This window comes from Triticum urartu, chromosome 5, assembly GCF_003073215.2.
Source record: "Triticum urartu cultivar G1812 chromosome 5, Tu2.1, whole genome shotgun sequence".
NCBI lineage: Eukaryota > Viridiplantae > Streptophyta > Magnoliopsida > Poales > Poaceae > Triticum > Triticum urartu.
The window spans coordinates 632,210,932-632,227,720 of record NC_053026.1 but is presented as its reverse complement, the minus strand read 5'-3'; positions in this window follow the sequence as shown (position 1 = coordinate 632,227,720).

Here is a 16,789-nt window from a genome sequence, read left to right as displayed (position 1 = left end):
ACCTATTCTCAATGGCATACTGAAAGATCTACTAATAAAAAGGTGCATGCTATAGAAGAAATCAATGTTTTGAGTGGAAAGATGGATGAACTTATGAAATTGTTTGCTAATAAAAGTGTTTCTTCTGATCCTAATGATACGCCTTTGTCTACTTTGATTGAGAATAATAATGAATCTATGGATGTGAATTTTGTTGGTAGGAACAATTTTGGTAATAACGCGTATAGAGGTAATTTTAATCCTAGGCCGTTTCCTGGTAATTCCTCTAATAATTATGGTAATTCCTACAACAATTCTTATGGAAATTATAATAAGATGCCATCTGATTTTGAATATAATATTAAAGAGTTTATTAGTTCGCAAAAGTGTTTCAATGCCTTTATTGAAGAAAAATTGCCTAAGATTGACGAGTTGGCTAGGAACGTGGATAGAATTTATCTTGATGTTGATTCTTTAAAACTTAGATCTATTCCACCTAAGCATGATATCAATGAGTCTCTCAAAGCTATGAGAATTTCCATTGATGAGTGCAAAGAAAGAACCACTAGGATGCATGCTAAAAAAGATTGCTTTGTGAAAGCGTGTTCTTCTAGTTTCCATGATAATAAAGATGAAGGTCTAAAAGTTATTGATGTGTCCCCTATTAAATCTTTGTTTTGCAATATGAATCTTGATAATGATGGGACTGGAGATGAGTCAACTTTAGTTAGAAGGCGTCCCAATGATTCAGAGTTTTTAGATCTTGATGAAAAAATTGATAAAAGTGGGATTGGAGAGGTCAAAACATTAAATAGAAATGAACCCACTATCTTGGATTTCAAGGAATTTAATTATGATAATTGTTCTTTAATAGATTGTATTTCCTTGTTGCAATCCGTGCTAAATTCTCCGCATGCTTATAGTCAAAATAAAGCTTTTACTAAACATATCGTTGATGCTTTAATGCAATCTTATGAAGAAAAGCTTGAATTGGAAGTTTCTATCCCTAAAAAACTTCATGATGAGTGGGAATCTACTATTAAAATTAAGATTAAAGATCATGAATGCTTTGCTTTATGTGATTTGGGTGCTAGTGTTTCCATGATCCCTAAAACTTTGTGTGATTTGCTAGGTTTCTGTGAATTCGATGATTGTTCTTTAAACTTGCATCTTGCGGATTCCACCATTAAGAAACTTATGGGAAGAATTAATGATGTTCTTATTGCTTCAAATAGGAATTATGTGCCCTTAGATTTCATTGTCCTTGATATAGATTGCAATCCTACATGTCCTATTATTCTTGGTAGACCTTTCCTTAAAACGACTGGTGCAATTATTGATATGAAGGAAGGGAATATTAGATTCCAATTTCCGTTAAGGAAGGGCATGGAACACTTCCCTAGAAATAAAATTAAATTACCTTATGAATCTATTATGAGAGCCACTTATGGATTGCATACCAAAGATGATAATACCTAGATTTATCCTTACTTTTATGCCTAGCTAGGGGCGTTAAACAATAGCGCTTGTTGGGAGGCAACCCAATTTTATTTTTGTTCCTTGCTTTTTGATTCTGTTTAGTAATAAATAATTCATCTAGCCTCTGTTTAGATATGGTTTTATGCTTTTAATTAGTGTTTGTGCCAAGTAGAACCTTTGGGAAGACTTGGGGAAAGTCTTTGCGATCTTGCTGTAAAAAACAGAAACTTCAGCGCTCACGAGATTTGCTGCCATTTTTTACAGGAGAGTGCTATTTAGTTAATTATTTTTGCAGATTATTAATATATAAATTACTCACGTTCATCAATTTATTTTATAATTTTTGGGGTTCCAGAAGTATTCTAAACCTACATATTACTACAGACTGTTCTGTTTTTGACAGATTCTGTTTTCCGTGTGTTGTTTGCTTATTTTGATGAATCTATGGCTAGTAATAGAGTTTATGAACCATAGAAAAGTTTCAATACAGTAGGTTTAACACAAATATAAATAAAGAATTATTTTATTACAGTACCTTGAAGTGGTGGTTTGTTTTCTTTTACTAACGGAGCTCACGAGATTTTTTTTAAGTTTTGTGGTTTGAAGTTTTCAAGTTTAGGGTAAAGATTTGATGGATTATGGAACAAGGAGTGGCAAAAGCCTAAGATTGGGGATGCCCAATGCACCCCAAGGTAAAATCTAAGGACAACCAAAATCCTAAGCTTGGGGATGCCCCGGAAGGCACCCCCTCTTTCGTCTTCGTCCATCGGTAACTTTACTTAGAGCTATATTTTTATTTGCCACATGATATGTGTTTTGCTTGGAGTGTCTTGTATGATTTGAGTCTTTGCTTTTTAGTTTACCACAATCATCCTTGCTGTACACACCTTTTGGGAGAGACACACATGAATAGGAATTTATTAGAATACTCTATGTGCTTCACTTATATTTTTTGAGTTGGATAATTTTTGCTCTAGTACTACGCTTATATCTTTTAGAGCACGGCGGTGGTTCTATTTTATAGAAATAATTGATCTCTCATGCTTCACTTATATCATTTTGAGAGTCCTTTAGAACAGCATGGTAATTCACTTTGGTTATAAATTTTAAATGCTAAGAGAAGTTGGATGCTTGATAGTTGTTTTGAGATATAAAGGTGGTAATATTAGAGGTGTGCTAGTTGAGTAATTCAAATTGATGAATACTTGTTGTAAGGACATATTTATCCCTAAGTGTTTTGGTGATTGATGACAACGCATTTGCGGACTAATCGTGTGCCATGAGTATTCCAGACACTTCTTTGCTAGGCACAAGACGATTGGGTGCCCCTTGAAGACTGACGAAGACGGCGTCTTTTCTACGTTTCTTTTTGGTGGATTTGACTTTTTGGTGGATTTGAGTCGTAGGAAAGCCGTACTATTAAGAGGGGGTCCGCGTTGGAAAGGTTTGGGTGGAATCATCACGTACACGTCTCCTTCTTATCCCCTCCTTCTTCCTTGGAGCTTCCTCCATTTTCTTGCCTTCCTTGTCTGGCTGCCATTGTTGGTTGCGGTAGTACAGCTCCCAGGTCAACGGTAGTATCGTAGGCATCCGCGGTAGTACCGCAGGTGCCCACGGTAGTACCGCGTTCGTCGAGCGGTAGTACCGCGCTATGCAGTCAGGCAGTAGTACCGCCCCTCGGCAGTACTACTGTGTCGGGTTTTTGCTACTTCCGTTTCTTTGCGGAAGTAGGCACGGAAGTTTCCCTTCTCCCCTGGCTGGGATTTTTGCCTCGCGGTAGTACCGCATGGGGGGCGCGGTAGTACCGCCCCCAGCTCCTGTGCGTCTGTTTATCGGTTCTGTGCTGGGGTTACGGCAGTAGCGTGGGTCGGTACGGTAGTACCGCACAGCCATGCGGTAGTACCGCTTGGTTGCAAGCAGTAGTACCGCTGGCCAGGCGCGCTAGTACCGCTGGTCGCGGGCTGGTTGGTGGGTAACGGTTGGATCTTTTCCACACACTATATAAGGGGTCCGCTTCTTCCCCGTTGACTCACCTCTTCCACCACTAAGCTCCATTATTGCTCCAAGCTCCATTTTCGCCCGATCTCACTCCCTAGCCAACCAAACTTGTTGATTTGCTCGGGAGTGGTTGAGAAGGCCCCGATCTACACTTCCACCAAGAGATATTTGATTCCCCCACTAATCCCTTGCGGATCTTGTTACTCTTGGGTGTTTGAGCATCCTAGACGGTTGAGGTCACCGCGAAGCCATAGTCCATTGTGGTGAAGCTTCGTGGTGTCGTTGGGAGCCTCCAATTGAATTGTGGAGATTGCCCCAACCTTGTTTGTAAAGGTTCGGTCACTGCCTCCAAGGGCACCAATAGTGGAATCACAGCATCTCGCATTGTGTGAGGGCGTGACGAGATTACGGTGGCCCTAGTGGCTTCCTGGGGAGCATTGTGCCTCCACACCACTCCAACGGAGATGTAGTTCCTCTCAAAGGGAAGGTACTTTGGCAACACATCCTCGTCTCCACCGTCTCCACTCTTGGTTATCTCGTGCCTTTACTTGTGGAAGCTTATTTGTTTCATATATCTTGCTTGCTTGTGTTCCTATCCGTGTTGCATCATATAGGTTGCTCACCTAGTTGCATATCTAGACAACCTACTTTGATGCAAAGTTTAAATTGCTAAAGAAAAGCTAAAAATTGTTAGTTGCCTATTCACCCCTCCTCTAGTCAACCATATCGATCCTTTCAATTGGTATCAGAGCCTCGTCTCTTTATTAAGGACTTACCGACCAAAGAGTATGGTTGATACCGTAGACGGTGTGGAGGAACACTTCAGTGTGAATCCGATCTCGTCTATGGGCGATGGGGGAACCTCGGTCTCTCGTGAGGAGTTCAATGTGGCCTTGGAGACATTGAAAACCTCCATGACGACCGAAGTTGAAAGCATGTTTACTAAATTTCTTGAGGGGCTTAAACTATCCACCGCACCGTTGAAAGTGGGTGACCCCGCCAACAAGGTGACGGATGCTATCCCCGACAAGGGGGAAGCTAGTAGTGAAAAGGCTCCTTCTTCTAGTGGTAAGAATGGCACCAGCATATTTGCCCATGTGGAACCACCACTTGCTTATGGTGGACCGGTTCCTTCCACTCATTTGAATCATGCCGGTCCTCCCCCTAAGATTGTGAAAAATGAGGACTTTGATTCTTGGGTTTACCGCTTTAAGCGTCATTTAAATCATGTGAACACTAACTGTCGGTGTCAAAACCGGCGGATCTTGGGTAGGAGGTCCCGAACTGTGCGTCAAAGCCGGATGGTAACAGGAGACAAGGGACACGATGTTTTTACCCAGGTTCGGGCCCTCTCGGTGGAGGTAATACCCTACTCCTGCTTGATTAATATTGATGATATGGGTAGTACAAGAGTAGATCTACCACGAGATCAAGGAGGCTAAACCCTAGAAGCTAGCCTATGGTATGATTGTTGATGTGTATGTTGTATATCCTATCGACTAGCCTGGCCCTGGTTTATATAATGCACCAGAGGCCTAGGTTAACAAGAGTCCTAGCCGAATACGCTGGTGGGGAGAAGTCCTTGTCTTGATCGCCAAGTCTTTGTGGAATCTTCCTTGTATGCGGCAGCTGTCCGAACTGGCCCATGAGTATACGGCCATGGGGGCCTCGGCCCAATCTAATAGATCGGGAGACGACGTGGTGAGTAACCCCTAGTCCAGGACACCGTCAGTAGCCCCCTGAACCGGTCTTCAAGTTAGGGACGCTCCTCGATTCTTCCGAACTGTTCTTCATCTTCGGTTGTCGGTCTTGAAAACTGGTTCAACAAATCTTCTCATCTTCGATCTTGAGGATCGCCGAAATGCATTCGACGAGTTTATACGCCGGGTATCCGAGGAGCCCCTTTAAGTTTCCGGCCTTTATCAATGCCTTATTATTTTTATGCCACACCTTGGGTTTGAAGTTTTTCCCGGGAGGCAGTGTCCTCTTGCGTCCGAGCTCTAACGCCGGACTGTATTCGAGGTATCTTTTGCAGCCGAGCACCAATGCCGGACCGCTTCCTAGCTCTAACACCGGAATGTATCCGAGCTCCAACGCCGGACTATGTATCCGAGCTCCAACGCCGGACTATATCCGAGGTGTCATATCATCTTGGTTCAAAAAAGTTTGAAGGAGTTTAGCCGAGCTTAACGCCGGAAATGCCCTCTACGGAGCCAGCCACTAGCGCCCGAGCTTTATGCCGGACTGCTTCCGAGGTGGTGCACCACCCCGAATGTGGGCTGATTTTTGTGAATATTTTTTGTTGGTGCAATTTATTCTCTGCCGAGATATATAGCCAGTAGCCCTCAAGGCGTGTATCGGTCTAAAACCCGAGATGCACCTGAAGGATGACGTAAGACCGCTGATCCTAGTAGCCGCCGAGACTCAGGTTGATTTGCAAAATCGGCCTGAGGATCAAGTCCAAGCTCGGAAGAATACTTCGGGACACTAAAAGCGGCATGCTCAGTCCTCGAGACTCAGGTTGGGTGCAGCCGACCAACTTGAGGATCAAAATCTCCTCGGAAACTATATTGCACATAAAATTTTCTGCATTGGACAAGCAATGTAGTAGCCCCCAAGACACTGGTCGGGTGGCAACACCAGATCAGGGGATCGATGTGCCCCTTTAATATTTGTAAATAATAAGCCCGAAGCCCAGTAGCCCCCGAGCCTTAATGCGGGCACGGGTGGCCGAATTAAGGATCAATATCCATAGTAAAATCACAAATTATGTGTAATGACTCTATGTATCCAAGTGCTTTACGTCATTAATGCCCAAATCTGCATTGTACAAAACTTTGTTAACTGACCATCGGCTTCCACCTCCTCGGCCGGTAGCCGAGGAGTGTTTGTCCTACTTTATAAAACCTTTATGAGGGCAAAGATTTACAACAAACAAGGCAATCTGGCCATACGGTTTTATAAACAAAGGTACGCAGAGAGTTATATTACTATTTAATAGAAGAAATGTCTTCCAAAGAAAATAGGCCCGCTATCGGTTCCTTTCTTTGGGTTGTCATGCTAAGCATGATCATTAAACCTCAGCTCTAATGTAAGAGCAAAATATCGAGGATTTAGTTTGGGAGGCCAGTTAATAGCCCCCGATAGTGTTTGGCGACAGTCGGGGTCAAGCCGTAAACACTTCAGCCAATGTTATGAACGGCCCGTCATTTAACATAGTCATCGGATCGCTGACCAGTTTACGCTTATTGTGACAGTCAGTTTTTGGCTTTCTCCACTGAGGTGCTTAACCATGTGAGCTGGAAGCACAATCGCAGTGGTTCTCCCTTTGCACGCCTAGCCGAACAAAACGGAACGTAGGAAGCAAGTGCAGGAGCCGGGCAACCCAACTATTGACCGAAGACACAATTCGAAACCGATGCATATATAGCAATATATGAGAATGTTTTTGCCGAATCCCTAAAGGTGTCTGGCGTTGCACTACGAGACTAATGCTGGAAAAGCAAAAATAGTTTAGAAGTGCCAAAAAGCTTGGAAAACTAAGAAACGTCAGTAAAAACATGACGTCCGAACAAGATCAAGTGTTCGGTGCCAATCCGAAAATTGGTCTTAGAAAAAAGAAGTGCTTCTGTCGTGCTTTAACATGATACATCCTATCTCAAGACTTCGAGCGGGTCAGCCTACGGCTTCAACCTCCTATCCCGAGGGCGGAGTACTTCTCATTAGGCCAGTTTAGCAAACTAAACTCTAGCAGCTTTGCGAGAGAAATTAGGCTCCCCGGCTAGTGACCGCACACTCGCGTCGAAAAAAGGAGTGATAAATAATAATAATAAAACTTTGCAATGACTAAAAAGAAGAACACTTGTTATAAAACGGCTCAAATAAACTTAAGAGCCCCCAAGTGACTTGAGTAAAAGAATGATTCCATGTACCGAAGTACTTATATCATATCTATGTTCAACCGAACTTTAAACGCGTCTTAACCGACTGTCAGCTTCTCCCTCTTCGGTCAAGGACCGAAAAGTGTTATGTACTCCATCTGTCGAGAATATCGACGGTGTTTCCAATAACCAGGCAATCAGGCCATAAGGCTGTAACAGACAAAGCGCGCTCAGGGAACTTATGCTATATTACTGCAAAGTGTAAGAAGCATCTTCGAAGAAAATAGTACCCCCACCGATACCTTTCTTCAGCGCTCATTGTTATTATGAGACTTGTGCAATAGATTTTTTGTACTCATGAGTTCCGTTGTGTGCCGACCATCATTAAAAACAATAAGAGCGCTAGCTTTCGGCTTCACCCAGTCTGAGGTATGGCTCGGGTGACCCGATCATGACAATCGCAGAGGTGCTCCCTTTACTCTCTAGCCGAACAATCGGGAACGTAGGGGTAAAAACAGGAGCGAGGCAACCCAGCTTGCAAATCGCTTAAGTCAATATGGTGCATATTGTGGCGTAATACACGAACAAGGAACGAAGCCGTATAAGTATAATCATATGCAAGAGGAAAAGCTTCATAAAGGAAGCCCCCAAGTAAACGGGGTATTTCAATTTATGCGTCACAAACAAAGTTTGGACAAGGAAATTTTTTACAAGCAACTTTTTTCCAAAAAAGTATAATGCTTGGTCGAACCGAGCACAAATTAGAAATTAAAGCTTTGAGCATGAAAGCAACTTAGCTGGTTAATGTGTTCGGTATTGATGACGTGATCCGAGCTTGATGCGGGGCAAGGTTCCATCCCCCAAGCTGGTCCCGAGGTGGCGGAGCGGAGAGCTCGACATGCCGAAGTGGTGACATAGCACGGTCAATGCAGACCAGCAGAGTGACGCCGAAGTCCCCGAATCATTTTCCTGTGCACAAAAATAGTGCCAATCGGAGATAATAGTAATAATGATAATTAAAAAAATGTTGCATAATAAATAATTTATGCAAAGTGAGTAATAAAAGAAATATGGTCTGGCGCCATAGTCAATGTCGATGCAGGGCGTCGGCATGATGTAGTAAAGGCGTGGCAAAACCTGAATTCACAGGTCGGTCCGAGCTCCGGATGCGGCGTTCGCCGGACTATGTACGGAAATTGATCGAACCACCACGTGACCGTTGTTAATGCGGTCACCATTTGATAGACCTCTGTACATATCATGGACAAACCAGAGTAATAATTCCTTGGGAAAAATGAACCCAAACAAGCAAAAAATACTGGGATTAATAGCACCTGGTTTACTTGTTGTAGCAATCTGAAGGAAGGCGATTCCCAAAATTGGGACTCGCTCCGCACACCCATTGCCTGATGGGCGATAAAACGACGGCATGGCAATGCTGGTAAAGGTTGGCTCGCCGAGGCAAAGCCCTCGGTCCAGCTATCATGACGGAGCTGGTCGACTAGTGACGCCGAAGTGTCCGGAGTAGGTTGATGAAGAGATGGCGAAGCCCCCGGTCCAGCCGAGATGTCGAAGCCTCGACGTCAGCAAATGAGGCAAAGTAGGTCAGCGTGATGGACATCAGCTTGAAGAAGCAATAGCGCGGCCCTGTCGATGCAGGTTGTGACATGGTCGATGCCGGCTTGATGAAGCGACCGTGCGGCGATGCCGGTATGCCCGCTCCGTGTAATCCGTGGGGCGGCGATGTTGGTGATGATTTATCCTTCGTGATGCCGGACTCTTGTCCGGCTTGCCGAGATGATGATCCGAAGAAGTTGAGCTCGGCTCAACAAAGTGACGCCGTGTCTAGCGCAGGTCGGCAGCCGTGGAGTAATATTGCCGGACTGGTTTGACACCAGCATGATGTTGAAGATCATGTTCAAAAGATCTTAAATTTAATGGGATGTGTTCGGGAACAAAACACAATACCCCATACAAAACTTCCTTCAAAAGGGATGTCCGAAATCCCGTTCATAAAAAAGATGAACTCGGGTCGGATTCATTTTCGCGCAGAAAACAGATCCGAAAAGTGATGCACTAATCGGAAGGTTCCTGGAGTTTGGACGGTCGGATCGAGCTGAAATTTTGAGAGGTGGTAGATATAGGAATTCCGCAGCCGATCAACAGTTGGATCTTCCAAAGGACGTCCGAGCTAGAAGCTGGACACCACGCCCTAAACTCATCCAAATTCCCATCCAGATTTGACAGGGCTCCGGTATATCGTGGATTGCCAGAGATTCCTCCATCGGAACTCGACGAAATTTTCCAGGGTTGTTGTAGACTCAATTCCGCACAATTCCACCAAAGCGATCGTCAAAGCGATACTCAAGGAGGTGGTGGCGGCAGATACGAGTGTGCTGTCCAGAAAAACAGCACGGTCGCTTGAGGGCAATGTTGACGTTGAGCCCCCGAGCTCCATAGATAATTCCGTCACTAACCTTTGGAGAATCATTGAAGAAGGTTTTTATCCGCATGATCCAAGCAACTTCACTCCTCGAGAAGCCACGGATAATCAATTCAATGAGAATGCTCTCTTCATCATTCAAGATGGAATTCCACCCAAAGACCTACCTCATCTTCGTCCCTTCGCCTTGGCCAAAGATGCATGGCATTGTGTTGTCTCTCTCTACCAGGGAAGCGCAAGCATTCAACGCTCCAATTATGAAGTGGTACAAGATGAGGCCGATGAATTTGCAATGAAAGAAGATGAAGAACCTCGTGAGCTTTATCGGAGAGTAACCAAACTCGCGGTCTCACTACGAGATCACGGGAGCAAGGACACAGATGACAATTGGATCAAGCGCAAATTCCTCAAGGCAACGATGCCCTATCACAAGGCCATGTCCTCCGTCATTCGTCAAAGACCGGACTTCCACACTTTGACCTCAAGCGAAGTGTTGGATGAGTTTGTGGCCATGAACATTTTGGACAAGACCGCCGATAATGCGGTGCTCCGTTCTCAACGGGCAAAGAAGCCTAACCTTGCATTGAAGGCTAAGCTCACCATGGAAGAAGAAGAGGAAGAAGAGGAGAGCAACCCCGAAGATACGAAGTATGCATATCATGAACACATGGCACTTTCTTCAAGGCAATTTTGGAGCAAGAAAAACTCGAGGCCAAACTTTAGCAAAAGCAACTCGAGTGGCACAAGGGGCAAGCAACGTGTAAGGACTTGCTACAATTGCGGCAACGTGAGTCAATTTGGTTGCGGAATGCCCGTATGAGAAAAGGGAAGACAATGGTGGCAAGCTCATCCGAAAGGACAAGGCCAAGTCGTTCCCCAACAAGAACAACTTCACCAAGAAGACTCCTCCCAAGGCTTTGGTCGTGCAAGAAGAGTACAATGAGGATGATGACGATGATGAAGATGGTGAGTCGGTTGCCATGGCCTCCGTTGCCATTGCAACAACGTCACGTGTGTCTCTCTTCGACTCACCCAACGAGAGCATCACCACCAAGTGCCTCATGGCTAAAGCCACCAACAAGGTAACCTCCAACACAAAACTACCATCATTAATCATCCTTCCCCGACGTATAGCATTAATGAACTTGGGAGCCAATGTGGAGGCTAACGAGTTTGAGGCCTTTATGGGCAAACTCAAGGGAAAATCCAAGAAGCACTTTGTTGCTCTCTTGTAACAACTTGGTGAAGCCAATGACATGATCGAGGCTCACGAAGATACCATCTCTAAGATGGAAGGGCATAGTCGTGACTATGCCGATGCGATTTCGGATCTTTCCAATGCTCTTGAGGAAGAGCGTGGTCTTCGTTTGGCTCTTGAGGAGTCACACAACATTGATCATGCTAAGTTAAAGAAAGATTATGATCATGTCCTCATTGTTTCTCGTGTGCTAAATTCCGAGAAGGCCAAACTCAGGGTTGATCTTGCTAGACTCAAAGAGGAGTTTGATATACTTGACAAGGCCCACAAGGCCTTGAAGGGTATTCACGCTAGTCTCAAGGAGTCTCATGATCAACTCCAAGTGAAGCTAACTAAGGAGAAAGAAACTTTTCCTCATATGGTTCTAATTGATAATGCAAATGCTACTAACCCGTGTTGTGAGCATATACATCTTGTTGAGGAAAATGCTAAGTTGAAGGAGCAACTTGAGAGAGGTCTTGCGACTTGCATACAAGGCAAGAAGAACCTCAACGATCTTTTGATCAACCAAAAGGGAGGTGTGGCCAAGGAAGGGGTTGGGTACGTGCCCGACTCCAAGAACAAGAAGAAGAATGACAAGACCAAACGACCTCCTCCCCTCATGCAAACCTTTGTGAGGGAGGGAGAGAGTGCCCCCGAGGAGAAGAAGAAGAACAATGTCAAGAAGGGCAATGTTACCCCTCTCAACAAAGCCGATGATTTTAACCCTTCTTATGTGTATGCCGTGCTAGTGATGGGCATGTTTATGCCAAATTTATTGGTCATCTTCATGAATACATTGAATGGTCTATTTGGGTTCCAAAAGCCCTTGTTACTAACATCAAAGGACCCATTACAAAATGGGTACCTAAAACCAAGCATTGATCTCTTGTAGGTGTTTGCTTCCGGTGGGGGATCATGGTTGCTCGATAGCAGAGCTACAAATCATATGACCGGAAGCAAGGACTTGGTGGTGGACGTGCACAAGGTTCCATCTATGCCCACCAATGTCGAGTGGGATGACGCCTCATCTTCTAAGGTATTGGGACTTGGCAAGGTGGTCATCTCTCATGATCTCATGATCGAGAAGGTCATGCTTGTTGAGTCCCTTGCATACAATTTACTTTCCGTTCGTTAACTTGCTATCATGGGCTTTGCCACTTTCTTTGATATCGATACCGTGGCCCTCTTGTGGAGCAAGACTCTTAAAGTAGCTTTTGTTGGGCATGTCGAGAACGGTCTCTATGTGATTAACTTTTCAGAGCGACCCACTAAGACCGCGACATGCCTAATGGCTAAAGTTGATGTGGGATGGCTTTGGCATCGCCGTTTAGCCCATGTCAATATGAGATCTTTGCAAAGTCTCCTCAAGGGGGACCATGTCCGTGGACTAACGAATGTTAGTTTTGCTAAAGATCGTGCTTGCAGTGCCTGTATCGAAGGAAAGCTACATGAGAAGGCTCACCCTCCCACGACTATCATTTATTCAAAGAGGCCTTTGGAGCTCCTTCACATGGATCTCTTTGGGCCTCCATCCTTCGATAGTCTTGGAGGTAGGAAGTATTGCTTGGTGATTGTGGATGACTACTCAAGGTACACGTGGGTGTATTTCTTCAAGAGGAAGAGCGAGACCCAACAAACCGTCATTGACTTTGCAAATGAAGCACAACGTCAACACAATGCAAAGATCTTGACAATAAGAAGTGACAACGGCACTGAGTTCAAGAACTACACCTTGGATGAGTTTCTTAGTGATGAGGGAATCAAGCATCAGTATTCCGCACCCTACACCCATCAACAAAACGGTGTTGCGGAGAGGAAGAACCGGACGTTGATGCATGGGCAAGGACCATGATGGCGGAGTTCAAGTCTCCGTACAACTTTTGGGCCGAAGCCATCAACACCGCGTGTCATGCATCCAATCGGCTCTACCTTCGCAAGGGCTTGAACAAGACTCCATATGAGATACTCACCAGTAACAAGCCCAACCTCAAGTACTTCCGGGTATTCGGGTGTAAGTGTTTCATTCTCAAGAAAGGTGTTCGGTTGTCTAAATTTGAGGCTAGAGCTTATGAGGGCATATTTGTTGGCTATGCTACAAACTCTCATGCTTACCGTGTCCTCAATAAATCCATGAGACTTATTGAGGAGACGTGTAACATGGAGTTTGATGAGAATAACGGCTCCCAAGTGGAGCAAAGTGGCACTTGTGATGTAGGTGATGAAATTCCTCCCCAAGCCATAAGAAGAATGGGTGTTGGCTTTATCCTACCCATTGAGGAACCCCTTGTGGCCGAAGGAGAAGGACAAAGCTCCACTCAAGTAGAGCCATCACCAACCCAAGGCCCACATGCTTCCGAAGAACAACATGAAGGCCCTCATCCTCAAGAACATGACCAAGGGCAAGATCACGCTCAAGACGGTGTTGACACATCAAGTGATGCCCAAGGTCAAGTTCTCTCATCCTCCGAGCAAGTTCAAGAACAAGAACAAGCCCAAGACGACGCTCAAGATGATCAAGTGACCACTCCTCGTCTCAACCCCGAGGAATTAGAGCGTCGTGCCGCCAAGGTTGCTTCCAAGCTCTCCACCAAGGATCATCTCATGACGAATGTGCATGGAAGCTTAAGAAAGGGGGTAAGCACTCGTAGACAATTAGCAAATTATTGTAAGCATCACGCATTTGTCTCTTGTGTGGAACCCCACAAGGTCTATGAGGCGCTAGAAGATCCGGATTGGCTCAGTGCCATGCATGAAGAACTCAACAACTTCGAGTGCAACAAAGTGTGGAGATTGGTGCCAAGACCGACCGGGAATCACAATGTCATAGGAACCAAGTGGATATTTAAGAACAAGCAAGATGCCCATGGGATCATCATTCGCAACAAGGCTCGTTTGGTAGCACAAAGCTACTCCCTAGTCGAGGGTATCGACTACGGTGAAACCTTTGCTCCCGTTGCTCGTCTTGAATCCATTCGCATGTTGATTGCATATGCTTCTCATCACAACTTTAAGTTACATCAAATGGATGTGAAGAGTGCTTTTCTTAATGGTCCTATTAATGAATTGGTTTACGTCAAGAAACCCCCCGGGTTCGAGGATCCCTACTTTCCTGATCATGTGTATCAACTCGATAAGGCACTCTATGGCCTTAAACAAGCCCCACGTGCGTGGTATGACCACCTTACCGAGTTGTTACAAGACCGTGGTTTTGAAGTTGGGCTAATCGACCCCACTCTTTTTACTAAGAAGGTCAAAGGGGAGTTGTTTGTGTGCTAATTATATGTTGATGATATTATCTTTGGTTCCCCTAACAAAGATTTCAATGAGGAATTTGCCGCTCTCATGACCTCAAAGTTCGAGATGTCTTCCATGGGAGAGTTGAAGTTCTTTCTAGGGTTCGAAGTGAAGCAAAGAAGAGAAGGAACCTTCATCAATCAAGCCAAATATACTCAAGACATGCTCAAAAGATTCAAGCTAAGTGATGTCAAGCCGGCTTCCACTCCCATGCCTACCAAGTGTCAACTTGACATAGATCCCAATGGTAAAGCAGTGGATCAAAAGGTATATCGCTCCATGATAGGTTCATTGCTTTACCTTTGTGCATCTAAACCGGATATCATGTTGAGTGTGGGAATTTGTGCACGTTTTCAAGCCGCACCTAAGGAAAGTCACTATGTGGCGGTCAAACGAATCTTTCGATATTTGGCTCATACCCCAAACTTTGGCCTATGGTGCCCAAAAGGAGCAAACTTCAAGCTTGTAGGGTATTCGGATTCTGATTGGGTGGGAGACAAAGTGGATAGGAAGTACACTTCCGGAGGGTGCCAATTTCTTGGTTGCTCTTTGGTAAGTTGGTCCTCCAAAAAGCAAAGTTATGTGTCTCTCTCGTCCACCGAAGCGGAGTATGTGGCGGCGGGTAGTTGTTGTGCACAACTCTTATGGAGGAGGCAAACTCTAAAGGATTACAGTGTCATTTATGACAATGTGCCTCTTTGGTGTGACAATGAAAGTGCCATCAAGATCTCTCTCAACCCGGTGCAACACTTCAAGACGAAGCATATTGAGATTCGGTATCACTTCATCCGGGATCACATTAGGCGAGGAGAGATCGAGCTCAACTACGTCAACACTCATGATAACCTTGCAGATATCTTCACGAAGCCCTTGGATGAAGCAAGATTTCGCGAGTTAAGGCATGAGCTAAATATCATCGATTCGAGCAATGTTGCTTGAACCCTTGCACACCCCACCATACTCAACGTGTTTTCCTATTTAGATGTAGGCATGGACATAGGGGGAGTGATGTTCTCTCAATGAACTCTCCCTCCCCCATTATGCATAAATCAATCAAGTCTTTCACATTAGCCATGTTTGATGGTACTTGTGCTTCAAAGACGAGTTTTGGTCATGGACCCAAGGATAATTCTTCGTGGTGCCATAACAATTGACTCAAACATAGGTGGGTACGGCCACCGCCCTCTCTTTTGGAGAGGTGGTGTCTCGTGGTTGGTTCGTTTGTCGTGTGCCTTTCTGGTTTTTTTGTGTTGCGTGGTCTTGTAGTGTCGTGTTGGCTCGGAGTGTTTCGTGCAAAGATCCAGTTTTTCGTTTGCTCGAAATGTGCATCTTCTTGAGCTCACGGTACTACCGTGTTTGGCCGCGGTACTACCGCTTTGGGAGGCACGGTACTACCGCGCCACAGCACGGTACTACCGCTCTGGTGCGATACTTCGGAAGTACCGCGCCAGGCGGTACTACCGTGTCTGGGCACGGTACTACCGCGCCGTCAAGGGCGCGTGGGGGTTATGACTCGGGCAGGGGAGTTCCAAGTCCCCATACCCATTCTTTTGTCTCTATCTCCACGTCTCTCTCTCTCTCTCAAGAATGGTGCCGGAGGCCCTCGCTGGATCTCCGTCTCCGGCCACTCTCCTCGGATTCCGACCGGTGGGATCGTTCCCCACCACTTCCTCTTGCCATGGACCAAGGTTTTTCCCCAAATCCCTCTTTTTCTTGGCTGTTCTCTTGCTTCTAGGTTTTTGGGGGAGAAACTTGTCGTTCTTGAGATTTTAGGCCAAATCTGTGCAATAGTAGGTTGTAGGAGAGTCGTGATGCGTAGGAAACATACTTGATATGCTGTCTTGTGGTAGCTTTGTCCAACCGTAGTACCGTCGTGGTTTCACGAGCTTTTTTTTTCAGATTTGAACCTGTTCAGATCTGACGCGGTGCGGTACTACCGTGCCTGATGTGCGGTACTACCGCTCTTGCGGTACTACCGCCCGTCAGGTGCGGTACTACCGTACCGTGCGGTACTACCGCTCTGCAGACGCGGTACTACCGCGCCAGCCGTGGCGCTAAGGTCGTACTATCGCTCCTACACCCGGTACTACCATGACGTTGCACGGTACTCCCGCGTCTAAGAGCCGTACTACTATCTTAGCTCCGCAGCACTTGGCAGTACTACCGTAGGGATCAAATCTCTCTCTAGGCATTTATCATGTGTGCTTTCTGCTTGTTTCACTTGCTTTGTTGTGGTCTTTGCATTAATCTCTCTTGGCTGTTGTGGGTGTTTTTGCGTTTTGTGTCTCAGGTGGTGGCTCTCGCCGTTCCAATCCCAGTCGTGACACTAGCTCCAAGCGTCTGCGCAACCCCCAAGATGAAGCCCAGAGGGCTCCAATGCCCCCAAGCGCAATGTCAAGACCACTGCCAGCAAGCAAAAGGAACCTGCTAAGGGCATGGACGAGATTTCTATCACTGAGTAAGTCGAACGCCGGA